General features: G+C 41.6%; 1 protein-coding gene across 1 annotated transcript in view; it reads right to left on the reverse strand.

Annotated features, from left to right (window-relative positions):
- Window positions 1–7257: 7257 nt before the first annotated feature.
- Window positions 7258–18219, reverse strand: part of LOC126471510 (uncharacterized) — a 189170-nt gene continuing 178208 nt past the window's right edge. The window contains exon 8 of the mRNA XM_050099731.1: window positions 7258–7426. The gene's annotated coding sequence lies outside the window, so the exon portion shown is untranslated. The remainder of the gene's footprint in view (window positions 7427–18219) is intronic.

Genomic DNA, 18219 nt, shown 5'->3' on the forward strand with positions numbered 1-18219 from the left:
TGAATAAGATGCTGCACATTGTTCCCAATTTATTTCTTGGGTTGGTAGTAAAATATTTAACCAATGGTGGTCCAAAATTTCTATACAGTTATTTTATAGTTTCTGTTTTTAGGACTTTTCCAATTTAGGAACACAATTAGGATCTGTTGAACCACATGCTGAAAACTATAAATTTCTACATCAATTCTTTAAGTCTGAAGACAACATAACCATACCATTAAACAGAGACTCACATTACACAGGACTGAAAGAATATGCACATAAAAATGCACATCACTAAAAATAAAAATAAAATTATATTTATACGCAGGTACTACTCAGGACAGTAAAATGTTATTATAAATGAATCAACCAAAAAGAAGACATCAGGGGTAACATGAGAAACTAAAAAGGTTTTCAGCTAGTGAAGGAGGCAAGTTGAAAGTATATTTTACAACAACAAGCATTTTTGGTTACATTCAAAACATTTGTGGTACATTCAAAACATAAATAAATCATGAAGCTAGTTGTTTATCTCACCATTTTTTCAAGTTGCGTGAAAATTGCACAAAAGTAGGGAACACCATTTGTGCCGTAACAAAGAGCAGAACAGCATTAGATGAAATATAAAATAATCCATTCACTGTTCAATAAAACATATTAGATATTTATGGCAACTGAGTTTAAATTCACACTAACCACAAAAGCAAATCAGAGTAGTTAGAAACAGGATAAGTTTAAGGAAGAAAAGTTGAAGTACAAGATGGAGGAAAGGAAATATGAACAAGCTTTAATATCTGGTACAGTGAGATGTACCCTCTGTCATACTCTTCATAGTGGTTTGCAGAGTGTGGATGAACACTGTTCTGTGTTTTATTTTAATGACAATTATTGTCAGTTTCTTCTTGTTTTGTTTATAAGAAAGGAATGAGGACATCATTAGATCTTTTGAAGAGTACACAACATAAATCACAAAATGTTATTTCTGTATTAGCAAAAAATTGGACTACATTGTATGATAGAGATGAAAAAGAAACCGTGATTAAATTCTTTCTGTGTTAGATTCCTGAACCTGCCGATCTTTGAAAGAGAGAGAGAGAGAGAGAGAGAGAGAGAGAGAGAGAGAGAGAGATAATTGGGGGGGGGGGGGGGGGATGGGATTTAATTGTATCCCCCCATGCAGCCGTAGCATTTTGGCATGTCGTACATTGGTCAGATCATCAGTAGCTTGGAGGACTCGTATGTAGGGCATAAGCAACACACACACACACTTAATAATAGTCAAGAAAATTTGCAACCGCAAAATATTGCCTCAGTACAGGTTATAGAATCTAATATACAACACAGATATTTCAATATGCATATCCAGTTACTGGAATAGTGTTATTAAGAAAGCTGTTGAGAGACAGAAGTTTTTGCTTAAAATGTTATAATTTACACCAGATGATGTACAAAATAAACTCCAAATTACTGTAACAACATAGTGCACAAGGCACACATTCATTTTCTAATTACAACAATCATACCCCAAACTATAACAATTAAAATATTGAAGACCAGCATTAAATTTTCCAACTACAACCAATTCCTCCATTTTACAACAGCATAAATGAATGCAGCTCTTTTTCCCCAAATTTCCTGCTTCAGAGTATTACTGTCATAATGAAGTCTTTTAAGAATTAGAGGCACAAACAGATTAATAAATACAAACAAAATCAGGAATATTCAATTTGCTCAAGGCTACCAAATGAAAGAAGAAAGGGGGCTAGGGAGGAGAAAACAAGATCACATAAGAAAGAAATAAACTGCTGATTGTTTGCATCATTCCTAGATTCAAAACCCTAAGCAAAAGAAACGGTGATGGTAGCATTGATTTAAAATCATGTCAGAAAAGACGGCAGCTAATTCTAGGTGATCCTCCATAAAGCCATGGTCTCACGTTGTCAAACCCCTGCAGCATTGTTTGAGGGACAATGATTTGACATTGATTGTTAAGTCAAAAAGGCAATGCATCTTTGACTGAAGAAACAATCAAAAATATATTCTTTTAATGGAATATTTACATTGCAGTGTACTGATCTGAGAAACATACTGAAAAGAAACATGACTATGTTGAGAAATTTTCATTTTGTATTTTCTTATATTTGTAACCGCAGTACATGAAAAAAGTGACACTCGACATTTGAGTTAACTGAAAGATGAAAGATTAGGGTTTCATGCCCTGCCGATCCTTGTCCCCAAACAGGGACAGCCCGCAAACAGAATTCTACCAACCAGCTTGGACTGAAAACATAACACACAAGAATCGTGCCCGTGAGTGTAGATGACACTCGGAATATCACATAACACGGATACCCGAGGATGGTGTCTGTCAGAGCAGATTGCAGATGAAGCATGAAGGCTGAGGGAACAAATTACAGACCTGCTCCATCTGATGATCAGTCTCAAGTAGCACTTTGTAAAAGCAACAACTAATGTCACCGAAATATGCGAGTAAGACAATGATGTCCGACTGTGCAAAGGACAACTCGGGAATTTCAGCAAACTTCTGGAAAAACCTGAAGAATTAAATTGACAGAAACCTGTTCTGGATTGGTAACTTAAAAAATAAAACATTTTCAATCTCTGGACAAGTCACACACAAGAAAGATAATAGGCCTTTAAAAAAGAGGATACCATACAGTGTAAAGCTGAAACATGTAAATTAGTCTGGCCAATATGCTCTACACCTGAGCAAAAGTGTCAATGAAGTGGTGCACCTTTTAGGAACTGTTAAAAAAGTGTCATTTTACATCAATGAACACAGCAATGACAACCTGATCCTAAGAGAAAAGAGCTGATACACACTATTCATTTAAGAATGAACACTTCACCTCAACTTTTCACAGCACAGGACCATCAAAAATTGAAACAATAGAGCAACACAGAGGACGCTACCACACAGCTGGGGGAGGGCACAGAGAGAGAGAGAGAGAGTTTAATGACCTACTTACTCACTTTTTACTGGCAACAAGATAAGAGTGCAGGTGGTGTCATATCAAAATTGTAGAGAACATGCACGAGAAAAAGTTTTAACAACAGCAAATTAACGTACTTGCTAGTGCTTATTTTTTGTTTTAAATATCTCTCTCAAATTGATTAGGTATTGGAAAAAGAAAGATAAATATTTTGAATTAAGACTTAAAACAGGATGGTACCGGGTACCATACTGGCCTGAATATAAGATACACCATTTCTACAAAAAATCTCCAAAAAAATTAGAGTATACAGCACACCCCATAAAAACTGGGACTTTTATGAATCATAGAAACCTCAACAGTAGTGCTTCTTCTTAAGTTTGAAATGAAACAAAAATATCACTACAGTTTGTAAATCAATTGTTGTGTATGAGGTAGCAATGCAAACATTCTCTTTGTTGATATCCCATTTAGGTAGTGACTACAGAGGGATCCAGAAAAGTGTAGACATTTTCTGATAGTTATTACCTTTGGAACAATGTGTTATATGGCTGCAATTTTGAGTGGTAGCATAAACCACTGTTTTCCCAACAGATCTTGTAGTGTGGGTTTCCAGCAGATGACAATGCAGCACTGAATGAAGTACAACTATTGTTTGACCAATGCAAGGCTTTACTGAAACACCAATTTATTGTATTTGGTATCAATTTTAAGCCGACAATACTGTTTAAAATGTGCACAAGGAAAGGTCCTCCGAACAAGAACATCAACCTCCAGGTTCCAGCACTGCTGTATTGCAACATTTTTCTAGATCATCTCAAGAATCTATGAAGCAGGGTGTATGGGGAAGTGGGATAAGCTGATCAAGTGCATGATAAATTCTGAAGACTGCAAAGTGGAAAGTGTACATTCCAAGATTGTTTCACACTATGAATGAGGACAACTGGAATTGAAGGATGGAGCACTACGAGTGATCTGAAGGCATGCTTCACGAAGATGAATGGTTTGCAGGGAAGGTTATCTGGCCTAATGAGGCACAATTCAACCTGAATGGTAATGTAAACTGCCATAGCTGCGTGTATTGGGCTGCTGAAAATTCTCATGTTCACATGGACAAACATGTTACTTCACTTGGTGTTCATGTGTGGTGTTGTCCGTCATAGTATTGTTTCTCTGACCCATTCTTCTTTGAAGGTACATAAATGGTGAGGTGTATCACATGCTGCAAACATTGATTTTATTAGCCATCCAAGTGGTGTTTGGAAACAAAAGATTTTTACCTACAAGACTGTACTCCACCTCACCACCACAGAGATATCAGATTCTACTTAGATGAAAATCTACCTGGACGACGGATAAGTCGAAGAGGAGCTGTCAAGTGCCCACCAAGGTCACAGGACCTTACAATTCTCGACTTCTACCAATGGGGGAACTCGACAAACAAAGTTTACCAACAGAACCCAGCTACACTGAATGAGATATGAGAGACCATCAAGACATCCTGTGCAGCTACCACACTGGCAACACTGACAGCTGTACTTCAGTCAACAATTCAGCAACATTGATGTTGCTTGGCTGCTAACAGGTGTCACTTTGAACACACAAAATGATCTTCCTCCCATGCAAGAATTTTGACACTATGCCATTTTGTTCCATCAATATTGACTATCAAAGAGAGTCTAGTTTTCTGGACCCCTCTGTATTACCACTGTCACAGTTTCACTATTTTAGACAATGGGACAGGCATAGTTTTTCCCTAACTAAAGAATATAATTTATTCTTCACCAATGAAGCACAACATTGAGTGAAAATTTTGGAATTCGGTACAGTTACGTTGCAAATTTCAAACTCACAGTTATTCATCTAACAGATGTGCTTTTTAAAGGTACGGTTCAAGAAGTGCTGCACACGCAATGCCCGGGATTGTAGCGGCGGCACTGTACTTTGGGAGGAGAGTGACAAAAATACTGACAGTGACAAAACAATGAATGTTAGTGAAGTTAGGAGTGTCTTACATGAAAACTGCAACTGAAAGCTTTGTTTTTGTGTGTAATTTATCTACAGTGTACTACAAAAAAAGTGGTTAAGGGTAAATCACATTTTGAAAAGCTTTTGTAAATGGGCAACTTGACAAATTATTTTTAATTAAGTTTCTCTCTTTTTCGAAATTAAAGGTGCAACTTATATTCAGGCCAATTCGATGTGTATACACTCCTGGAAATGGAAAAAGGAACACATTGACACCAGTATGTCAGACCCACCATACTTGCTTCGGACACTGCGAGATGGCTGTACAAGCAATGATCACACGCACGGCACAGCGGACACACCAGGAACCGCGGTGTTGGCCGTCGAATGGCGCTAGCTGCGCAGCATTTGTGCACCGCCGCCGTCAGTGTCAGCCAGTTTGCCATGGCATACGGAGCTCCATCGCAGTCTTTAACACTGGTAGCATGCCGCGACAGCGTTGACGTGAACCGTATGTGCAGTTGACGGACTTTGAGCGAGGGCGTATAGTGGGCATGCAGGAGGTCGGGTGGACGTACCGCCGAATTGCTCAACACGTGGGGCGTGAGGTCTCCACAGTACATCGATGTTGTCGCCAATGGTCGGCGGAAGGTGCACGTGCCCGTCGACCTGGGACCGGACTGCAGCGATGCACGGATGCACGCCAAGACCGTAGGATCCTACGCAGTGCCGTAGGGGACCGCACCGCCACTTCCCAGCAAATTAGGGACACTGTTGCTCCTGGGGTATCGGCGAGGACCATTCGCAACCGTCTCCATGAAGCTGGGCTACGGTCCCGCACACCGTTAGGCCGTCTTCCGCTCATGCCCCAACATCGTGCAGCCTGCCTCCAGTGGTGTCGCGACAGGCGTGAATGGAGGGACGAATGGAGACGTGTCGTCTTCAGCGATGAGAGTCGCTTCTGCCTTGGTGCCAATGATGGTCGTATATGTGTTTGGCGCCGTGCAGGTGAGCACCACAATCAGGACTGCATACGACCGAGGCACACAGGGCCAACACCCGGCATCATGGTGTGGGGAGCGATCTCCTACACTGGCCGTACACCACTGGTGATCGTCGAGGGGACACTGAATAGTGCACGGTACATCCAAACCGTCATCGAACCCATCGTTCTACCATTCCTAGACCGGCAAGGGAACTTGCTGTATCAACAGGACAATGCATGTCCGCATGTATCCCGTGCCACCCAACGTGCTCTAGAAGGTGTAAGTCAACTACCCTGGCCAGCAAGATCTCCGGATCTGTCCCCCATTGAGCATGTTTGGGACTGGATGAAGCGTCGTCTCATGCGGTCTGCACGTCCAGCACGAACGCTGGTCCAACTGAGGCGCGAGGTGGAAATGGCATGGCAAGCCATTCCACAGGACTACATCCAGCATCTCTACGATCGTCTCCATGGGAGAATAGCAGCCTGCATTGCTGCGAAAGGTGGATATACACTGTACTAGTGCCGACATTGTGCATGCTCTGTTGCCTGTGTCTATGTGCCTGTGGTTCTGTCAGTGTGATCATGTGATGTATCTGACCCCAGGAATGTGTCAACAAAGTTTCCACTTCCTGGGACAATGAATTCACGGTGTTCTTATTTCAATTTCCAGGAGTGTATAATTTATGATAACTATGAACAGACTTTGAAATTTGCCTACATCACACCAGGTATACTTAACTTATTTCACTTACCCACACAGATGCTCATGTCAGGTGGAAGTCTCCTCTAGTTCCCCCACTTTTGGCCAGAAGCATTATTTCAGATATCACAATGTCATGACTCACAGCTTTGCACATATCATACACTGTTAAGGCAGACACCGATACAGCAGTGAGAGCTTCCATCTCCACGCCCATCTGCCCTCTACACTTTGCCGTGCCAGTTATAATCACACAGTTGAGAGCAGAGTCCAGTTCAATGTCCACAGCCACAGAGGATAAAGTTATGTTATGACACAGAGGGATAAGGCTGGACGTCTGCTTGGACCCCACAATTCCCGCCAGGCGAGCAATGCTAAGTACGTCACCTTTCTTCAGGCCATTTTCTCGTACGAGTTTCATCAGTTCGGGTCCCACAAAAACCTTTGCTCATGCTGTCACCAGCTTCGAACCCACGTTGACCATTTTCGCCCTGCAGGTCCGGTCAACATGAGTCAGACTTCCGGACTGTGCTCCCAAACTGCAGAAATGGCAAGAGAAGACAGAGGGCTGCGCTCTGTGTGTTTGTCTTGTTAGGAGTCCTGCATTGCACATAATGCTTGAGGTACAGGGAAGCAAAAGAAACTGTTTTCTAGATTCAGTCACTACACTCAAATTATGTGACAACAACTGAGACATCTATGTATCCGACACAAACAGGGGCGAAATATTGGTATCTGAGAAGAAGTACTTTTGAAAATCTTGTTTCTGAAGGTTTAACAACTTCCGACTTTGTGCCTTCACGACATCACTACAGCCATTAAGTTCAGGGACACCTGGAACAAAAATACAAGCTGTAACAAAGAACTCTTCATAATCTGAAAATAGGTTAACTACAAAAGAATTTTTAAGCATTCGTGTTGAAACACCCCCGATTAATCCCTTTACTGGATTTTGGGTAATTTACCGAAGCCACCAAACAATTAATTATTATGATATATGACCGTGTGCTTAATGGATGAAAGGCTATTGGTTGTTCTGCTGTGGTTTCAGGAGTATTTCAACCGAATGCGGCTGTTCTGAGACGGAATAGCTAATGATTGAAAGTTTGTCTATTGTTAAGTATCACAAAGGTTGCGATGTACAACTGATATATATTTCCTACTAACACACAAATTCTGAGGCAGTTGCTACCTTTGCCTTACACGTCTAATTGCGGTTATCTCTTTTTATTGATTGCTGATTTTCAGTACTTTGTCACACGCAATGCTGATGGTTAACATTCACAACAATCCTCACTGCAATCCATGGTTGTTGCTGGCCGACGCGGTTGACGTGAAACACGTAATTCGGCACTTGTCACTTTCTGTTTCTTATCACTCGCGAATCGGCATTAGTGAGAGTCAACCCCACGACGATCAGGGGGACGTGCTCACTTGTCATACTCCAGTGAATTTTACCGTTTACAACTCACTCGACCACCATTCTTGCCCGTCTTTTCCGCTCTACTTCTCACTCGACACTCTACCATACTACTGCGCACTCAGCACTAGTCTCACTGCCTACTGCAGCGCTCGACAATCTACTCCTGTTGGCTGTCGACCTGGGCATCAGATACTAGCATCAATGTTTGTTGGATCACGGATCCCTTACAGTGTTCAAGACAAGTTCTTTGAACCTTAATGATCTGTGATGATTCTTTTCTTTCCTAAGCTAAGGTCGAAAATCTGGGGAGGGGCGGGAGTCAGCACACCCTGTTCTGGTCACTGCCAGCTTTCTTGACCTCAGAGTCACTACGTCTCACTCCAACAGTTCCTCAATGGGCATCACAAGGCTTGGTGCACCTCGTTCCAGTCCTCCCACCAAGGAAAACCACGGGCAGTACTATGGGTGAGTCACAGCTGAGCAGCTGCCTTCCCCCTGTACCTGCAGTAGCTGCGAGAGGATATTTGTGTTACACATACGCTAAAACTGGCGTAGATGCCACAGGACACTTTTTGGAGTGTCACTAACAAGCACACGCTGCTACACACTTGACAGTGCTAGGTGGCCAAGAGTTCTGGCTCAAAGTTCCTGCAACTGTGGTTGGAACTTCCCCAGTGTGACTCTCCCATTCTTTAATAGGGTATTTCAGTGTCCGGGGCACGTTCACATTGGACAACACTGTCCAGTACAGGCTGCTGTCTTCCACCCGTGCTCTCTTGCACTGAGCATTGCATCTTGCACAAGTGAGTCATAAGGACTCCCCTCTTCTGTATGTACACTAAAAAAGCAAAATTGTCTTTTCAGACGAAAAAGTAAAACTGTCTCATACCCACATTCTATCCTTAAAAGTATCCTTATGTCTGGGAGACGCAGATCCACCGAGCAGATCCCACCCGACGACCCGTAGCAAGACTGCAGCACAAGAGGCAGGAGTGCCATCTGTTCCCTTCGACGTATCTGTCTTGCTTTGCCACCTATCAGTAAGTGATGAACCAGCTAAATCTGGACTTTGCTGCCACAAATCAAGAAGCAATGGCTCGGAGACAGCATGAGCTCATTGTCCAACTGACGTGTGGACATCGGGCATTGTTCAAGGAAATGCTTGAAAAGTCATATCCCACAAATTCCCAAAATTACACAAAGCAGGAAACTTGTTGAAGCTGTCAAAGCCCTTACCACCGCAGTTCAGGATGCAATAGCAGGTACCATTAAGGTACTTATACCACAAGAATGCTCAAATGGCCCTGCTCCCAGAAATACAGGGGCCAATGTCAATGAGAGATCATCTCGGGAGATACTGGCTGTACAAACAGCATATTAGCAGGCTCCAGGGGATCATACAGGCTAAATTAAAACTTTTAAAACCACAAACTGGGACAATACACTCGCAGGGCTGCACACCACATGACCTGGAGTGTGGCAAATAGCTGTCCACTCCACCAAGAAGAAATACTACACACCAAGTTTACAAATACCTTACAGACCAGCATTCTCCATGGAGGAGAAGCATGAGCTGATGACCAGAACACTAGCAACATCATTCACACTGAATCTGGCTCCTTCCAATCCAGCACTGCTACTTGAAATGGACCAGGAGGTTACACGGCTTGTAACCCAGCCCAAGTGCAATGTAACAATACATACTGCTACACATGAAATTACACAGGTTATTAAGCACAAAACAGCTAGAAAAGCTCCTGGTCCCAATCACTTTCAAAACCGTGTCACCCAGGAGTTCACGAATAAAGCTATAGAGCATCTCACACATATGACGAATACCATTCTACAACATCAACACTTCCCTGTCCTGATGTTCAGGAAGCCAGGGAAATACCACTCCCTACCACAAAATTACGGAGCCATCAGCCTGCTGAGCTCCCTGAATAAGATTGTTGAGAAGATGATTCTCAAACATCTTACTATGCACTGCAACACCAATGACTCACTGAGACTGGAGCAATTTGGATTCAGCAATCACCACTCCACAACACAACAACTCCTCCATGTAGTAGTACATATTACACACACCCCCAACACCAACAAAGCTACAGGAGCGCTGATCCTGGTCTTCAGTCATCAATGGCACAATCGTCTCATTCGCAAACTCTGCACTGCTAGTCTCTCCGACGAGCTCGTACATCTTACACACTCATATCTCACCCACAGAAGCTTCAACACCGACATTCAGGGCAAACAGTCAACACAACACAGTATACAAGTGGGAGTACCCCAAGGCAGCATCCAAGGGCCCCTCTAGTTTAATCTCTACGTCACTGACTTTCCAACTGAACAAAACACAATGGCAACCATCTACGCAGATGACACTACCATCCTAGTGCAAGACTGAAAACCATCAGGCATAATTCGCAACTGCAAACAAAACTGCCTAGCTGGAATGACAGTGTGTTAAAGCAAATGCGACAAGTGTGAAGCAGTTCTGTTCACTGACAAACCATAACAACTGCACAAACATTAAGTGTTCTGGCATACCCACAAGCTCTGGAATGAAAATTAAGATTGCAAGAGCTAAGAAGGCAGTGAACACACCGTCAGCCAATAGCCCACTGGCAAGGACCACACCACGACGGGAGCAGGCCCCTAGACAAAGAGAATATAAGTGCCACTCCTGCCAGCCTCGGCCACTCAGTATTTGGACAGGATTAGGACAGTATACGAACAGGCCTAGCGCTGAATGCTACAATAACAGTTATTAGTGATCCACAAACTGTGTGTCAAACTTGCACGAACATTGTATATAGCAAAGGACTCGCATTTATACTGCATGTCGCCTATTGCTTGCGACACCATTGTAAATTCCAGGTTAAGCATTGTCTAGCTTCTTATTTGTAATAAAAACTATTAATGTTGTTTGCTTGAATTGTTGTATAGCATTTTGAGAATGCAGCATCCTTTAGGCACCCTATACAAGATGAGTGGGCAGGACCCCACATTAAGACTGCAGACAAATAACACTACACACACGCCCAATACGTTTCAGTGTTAAAGTCATATACTTCAGTGACAGGCCAACTGAGCAAATGCAAGGCTCAAACAGTGTTACTCTAAGCTCAACAGGTAAAGCACACTGAATAGGAGGGTATCGAGGTCCGTGTACATGATACTGATTAGACCCATGATGATACATGCAGCTGCAGTCTGGGGTTACGTGGCTCTGACCGCCTGTGCCGCCTACAGGTGATACAGAACGAAGTGCACCACAGTCCACACACACTGTCGACCTTCACAGAGAATACTGCCTTGAAACTCACACACAGATATTCAAAAAACTCACCACACGACTGTACAGGAACTTGAGACACTCTGACAATCACTTCATTCTTAACCTGGGAAACTACGACCACAACCACAGGTGAAAACACAAACGCTGAAAAACACTTCTATCTAGGGACAATTAATCACCTGTTGACAGCACAAGCTCACAGACAAAATAAACACTGGTGAATCCCTGCATTACAGCAAAACTAAATGGCATTGCCAGCTGCAAATATCTAGCTGACCAACTGACAATACGGGAAAGCAGTATTGCACACTAAACATAAACATATCCAACCAAACCTCTTTATGGCCAATTGACCACTCGTATAACGACCTTGGCATGTTACAAGTACAGATGCTGCAGGTGGCCCAGGAGACACTCAGGTGCATAGCCCAGGAGTACCCCTCCTCAATAGGACTGACACTTGTAAAGAGTATTTTAAGCTGCGACAATGGTATCGAGCATCGCACAATACCCAAAACTAACAACAACCTCACCCTTGCAGACAGAAAGAAACTGCTACTGCTCTTACTATCTGTCCAGACTATTGCAGAAGTTCTTTTCCTTTGGTGCTTGCCTCGGCACTTTTCTCCCTCTGCCCTTAAAACTGCTACCTTCTGCTCACTTCTCGACCACTTCTATCACCTCAAAGTGACTGTATAAGTGGGTAATCCTACGGACAACATCATGACCTCACATCCTGTGCACTTCTCAATTGTAACGAAGCTAACGGAGGTGATGATAGAACTTTGGTGATGGTCACCATGTCAGTGTGGGTGTGGAGTAGCTTCGCCCTTTAAAGAAAAAGGCATTACCACGAATTGGACCTGGGTCCTCCACATAGCAGCAAGATATGCTGACCTCTGAGCTGCTCAAATGGACAAGAGAGAATTTAGCATTAATTGCAAAGTTTGCAACCATAACAATCACAATATAAATAATTTCCATAGAGAATATGCATTGAAGCTTAGGGTTAAGAAAACTGTTTTATATTCAGGTGCAACACCCTTTTAACATCTGCCAGCCAACATTAGGAGCAATCTGGAAATCCCCAAATATTCAAAATTAAAGTAAAAAATGTTTTATTAGCCAGTCCACCAATAATTAACCTGGATATGTGAATTTACCTACCTGTCCCACCTCAGACACACAACACACAAACACTTTCTAACAGAAAACCATATTTAGCAATGCAACATATTCTCTAGGAGCAGACAGGAATGGTAGATGGTTTACTCCACAGAGGGAAGCTGGCAGCAGCTTTGGAAAACCTTTTGAAGTGGTGATTCCATCATAATAATAGCCTATGTGCAGGTACGGTTGGTTCTCTACGGAACAGAAACTACTGTACCGGTCCCAACGTGGCATTGACAGCATAAAGGGCATTGCACAGGAAGGAAGTATATGAATTTATCAGAATAAGTTTAGATGACAGTGTCCTGTGTAAAATTAAATGCCCATTTAGCATGAAGTATTAAATCAAAATAGTGGCAGAGCAGTTTAAGTAGCAGAGCATTGGCTTTTTTCAAGTAGTTGTTTCTCTGTATATTTATAAAAATAAAATGATGTAGAACTAATCCCCTTGAATAATGATTAATGTGAGCAGATTAGTAGTAGATGAAAATGGTTGTTAGTAGTTCAGTGGCACTTCTCACTTACTCGTTTTACACCCCTGAAGGCTCTCATCGGTGATGGAGCTGTTGGAATATTACATGTGAATGAATGGCTGAACTCGATAATTTTCAAGGTATTCAATATTCTTGTACAGTGCATTCAAAACAAAGTTATATAGAAATGAAGGGGGATGTGTACTTCATAAACCGGCTTGACAACAAGCACACAACGAAGCAGTGTGATGTAGCTTACTCAAGCACCTCAGTTTTGCAGGAGACCGTGAGGCAACAAGTACACACATCATGTTTGCTCACAGTTTTTTATTGCCTGTGCTCGAGCACAGTATGAAATGTATTAATTTTTATGGAGTCAGCTATCCGTCCAATTTTCTTTCTAGAAGTGGAACAAAATGAATAATATTTTTCAAATACAGTGCTTAAAAAAGTTTCACACTGCCCCCACAGCTTGCATACTTTGTTTTTAACCCATTTGTGGGCACATTTTTTGTAGCAGCCCTGTAAAGTTAATTGTTTTGGTATCATTTTTGAAGTATCAACTACATTTAATTTTTGATTATTTTATTTTTGTGATTTAGGAGCAAAAAACTATAGTGGTAAGTATACTTCCCACTGTCTTTAGTAAGCTGTTAAGAGTTACTACTACATGTGAAAAAAAGGAATTTTCTGTTTTTATTTGACTATCTATTTTACAATCCTAGAAACTTCATTTAACACTACTTAAAGAAACGAGCTGAGACAAGTCACAACAGCATATATTGCAGAATGAAACAATGTGTTCTGTTGTAACAAGTGACAACAGCACTGATATCATGACAAACAGACACCAGTTGTTTAGCATATTATCACAAAAGGTCAACCACATCCAGAGGAGGTACAACATTTTCCCAAGAGCAGAGTAAAACAACTAAATTAGTGGTAAGTATGGTCAGTTGGTGGTAAGTATCTTTTCTGCAGTCCAAAAAAGAAATTAATTTTGTGGTAAGTATATTCCCCTTGTATCACGGAAAAATTACTTTGGTAGCAAGCATACTTCCCAGTGGCCTTCAAAACAACATTATTTGGTGGCACATATATTTGCAACTGCTTCTGAAAGGAACTACCACTTCTGCATGCTCCTGGCATCCAGTGATAGTCCGCTGCACCAGTTTACTTTCTTTTTGTTATGAAATATAGCTTTTAGTGCTGTGAGAAATATACAGCCCACCAAATAACAGTGTTTTAATGGCTCTAGGAAAATATGCTTTCCATCAAAATAGTTTCTCAAAATGGTTTGGGAAGTACACTTACTGTATTTACCCGAATCTAAGCCGCACTCGAATCTAAGCCGCACCTGAAAAATGAGACTCGAAATCAAGGAAAAAAAATTTTCCCGAATCTAAGCAGCACTTGAAATTTGTGACTCGAAATTTAAGGAGGAGAAACGTCTTAGACCACATCTCCAAACCGAAACAACGTTGGTCCATTGTAATATGAGACAATTTAGGTCGAATGAATGATGATACAGCTACAGTAGTTTGGTGCGTGTGGTAAACTTAGCAGTTAAGCTTTACCATGTAGTCATTGCTATGCGTCAGGCTCTCCGTCCATATTTATACTAGAGAGCCTTTTTCACGTGCTTCGTCTGGTTTGAATTGATTGCTTATTTTTCTTTTATCTGATAAGTGCCGTTCTCTTTGTTATAGGTGTTTCCGTCACTCCAAGCTCAAAATGCAATATCATACTGTGCCATGCATTGTTTGTCACATTCTGATTATGCGTGTTTACGGCCTGTCGCCACTCGCGGGATGGCTTGCTTTTGCGCACGATACTGCTGCTTACAATTAAAAAAAAAAAAAAAAGAGAGAGGAATCGTCTCATCAGCAAAACAATGGCAAGAGACTGCTATTTGTTGTTACTTACACTGCTGGTTTCTTTGATAATGTTCAACAAGAACCATATAGTAGACTGCATATGATAGATGTTCCAAACGAAAGTTTAGCCAAAAATTTTCTCCGTTTGAAAATTTTTGCAGACGCCTCTTTAGTGCATTACATTCTGCACAGAAATTAGAACCATCTTAGGTTTAAAAATCTAGTCAGTTGCCATGCTTCATTTCTGACTGTATCACTATTCAGCATAGGAATAATACAAATATAAACATGACATGATATATATATTCTTCCGCGTTTGCTGTTGTCTCACTCTAGTTTCGTAGTTTATTAGGAAGACAGGATTTAAATGAGATAGCAGGAAACACGTAGGAATACATGGCAAAATGTTTACATTCGTATTATTCTTATGGTGAAGAGAATACTGCATGTGATTCACAATTCATAAAAGTTGCTATTAACAACCATCTCTTGTCACAGGTAGGACAAAAATTCAGAACGTAGACTTGGCCATATTGACAAACATCCCAAACAGTCTTCCAGTCGGATTTTCGAAGTACATTGAAAGGCTGCAACATTCAGAGATGAAGAATACGGGATTTGTATTTACTTCATTGGATAAAGTATGAAAATGCAGTGGTCGAAACTCGGGGCAGAGAAAAAAGCTCTGTTTTTTTTTAGTTTGTTTACTGACGCATAGGTTTTGGCACCAGTATTTATCTTTGTGCCTGAAAAGCATGCCTGTGTAGTGCTACATATATTCGACGGCAGAAGTTAGTTGTGGCGGCACCTACCAACATTTTTCAGAACTTCCGCTTACTTTGCACTTGATTCTAAGCCGCAGGTGGTGTTTTGGATTACAAAAACCGGAAAAAAGTGCAGCTTAGATTCGAGTAAATACGGTATTACTCAATTATGTCTTTTGTGAATCTCGGGAAGCATACTTGCCAACCACTTAGTGGTTTTACTAAGCTTTTGGGAATATATATTACCATCTGTAGATGTACCTGCTATCTTGTGATAGTACACTTTACCAGATGCATAAAAATTGCTGCAACAAACAGTTTTTGTTTATTGTCAGATCACTGCTATCATCACTTGTGTAGTTGGAAAAAAAAATTGCCTCATTTTCACAGAGGAAAATAGCAGCTCACAAAAGGGCTCTAGGAGAAATACACTACCACTACAGTTTTTGTCCTAAACCACAAAAATAAAATTACAAAAATAAATAAATAAACAAACTGATCACATGTCCAATATAACATTAAAAAATTTGACTTTGCAAAGGGATTAAAGCGTTGATGCTTAAAGACTGCCCAAGCACTGTTACTTTACAGTCAGAATGTTTGTCAGCATGGAAAGTTACCACACAATTGGCAAACGCTACAGCGGCGTCATATGAACATTCCACAGCCTTTGCAGTAACAAAATGTTAAAAATCAGCACTACAGAGATTGCTCAGAGCCAACAACAACTGACGACTGCTAACTTCAAATTATAGCTGACAGGTAGTACCTCGGGAACTTACTGTAACTGCACTGTGACTTTTTTTGCAGATAATGGGGAGAGCTGTGTTGACTCACACGGTACACAACCATCTCGACACATTCAGTGGGGTCTCTAGGTGTCCATTATGTACTACAGTACAAACCCCCGGGGAATGTAGTGCACAAAGAATTGTGGTGTACTTGGAAACCGGTGGATGGAAAGCGACATTCTTTTTGAGGAGCACTAGTGAGAAAATTTAGAGAAATGGCTGTTGACGCTGACTGCAGAACAATCTACTGCGACTAATGTACATTCCATGTAAGGGCCATGAAGACAAGTTTAGAGAGATTAGGGCTCATTCAGAGGCATATAGACAAGTCATTTTGCCCTCACTCTGTTTGTGGTGCAACAGGAAAGGAAATTACTAGTGGTGATACAGAGTGTCCTCCAGCGGAACTTGGATCAGTGGTATTGTATTCCTTTCACAATATGTGAAGCATTTCTTTGATACCTGATGATCCTTGTAGAAGGGTGCGGAAATGGCCAGGTACCAATGAATGTCTCAAGTGTGAAGACCCACAGATTCAGCACATAGTTGAGTCAGTCTGGTTTTGGTCTGGTGTCACCTATGGATATCAAATGCCTCTAATAACTAGTAAGTATAATTTGAGAGCTGTGCAGTATCAGAACTGAATCCTCCAACCTACTGTCTAGCCAACATAATGTCAAAATTTCAGCAATGGGTCTCTCGACAAATAGTGCACTATGGCATAGGTCCTGTTCTTAGCATGCATTTATTGTAATTTCCTGCTTAATGCAAAGTCCTAAGCAATTGGAAAAAAGCACGGTAATTCCTGTATATAAGAAGAGTAAAACAACGGACCCACATCATTACAAACCAATATCCTTCTGCTTCTGTTCACAAATCAGCACAGATTTAGAAATCATCATTCGTGTGAAACTCGATTTGCCCCTTTCTCACAAGATATCCTGCAAATCACGGATGAAGGGAATAGGCAGATACCACATTGTTATTTCCAGAACGTGTTTGCCACAGTGCGCCACTGCAGACTGTTGATGAAGGTCTGAAATTACAGATTAGGTTTCAAGATATGTGAATGGCTCGAGATGACTTCTCGTGTAGTAGAAGCCAGAATGTCGTCCTTGATGGTGAGTGTTCATCAGAGGCAGGGGTATTGGGGTTATTCTCAGGAGTGCCCCGGGGAAGTATGATAGGATCACTCTCATTCTCTATACAGGGTGTTACAAAAAGGTACAGCCAAAATTTCAGGAAACATTCCTCACACACAAATAAAGAAAATACGTTATGTGGACATGTGTCCGGAAATGCTTAATTTCCATGTTAGAGCTCATATTAGTTTCGTCAGTATGTACTGTACTTCCTCGATTCACCGCCAGTTGGCCCAATTGAAGGAAGGTAATGTTGACTTCGGTGCTAGTGCTGACATGCGACTCATTGCTCTACAGTAATAGCATCAAGCACATCAATACGTAGCATCAACAGGTTAGTGTTCGTCAGGAACGTGGTTTTGCAGTCAGTGCAATGTTTACAAATGCAGAGTTGGCAGATGCCCATTTGATGTATGGATTAGCACTGGGCAATAGCCATGGCGCGGTACGTTTGTATCGAGACAAATTTCCAGAACGAAGGTGTCCCGACAGGAAGACGTTCGAAGAAATTGATTGGCGTCTTAGGGAGCACGGAACATTCCAACCTATGACTAAGCGACTGGGGAAGACCTAGAACGACAAGGACAGCTGCAATGGACGAAGCAATTCTTCGTGCAGTTGACGATAACCCTAATGTCAGTGTCAGAGAAGTTACTGCTGTACAAGGTAACGTTGACCACGTCACT

This window comes from Schistocerca serialis, chromosome 3, assembly GCF_023864345.2.
Source record: "Schistocerca serialis cubense isolate TAMUIC-IGC-003099 chromosome 3, iqSchSeri2.2, whole genome shotgun sequence".
Classification (NCBI taxonomy): domain Eukaryota; kingdom Metazoa; phylum Arthropoda; class Insecta; order Orthoptera; family Acrididae; genus Schistocerca; species Schistocerca serialis.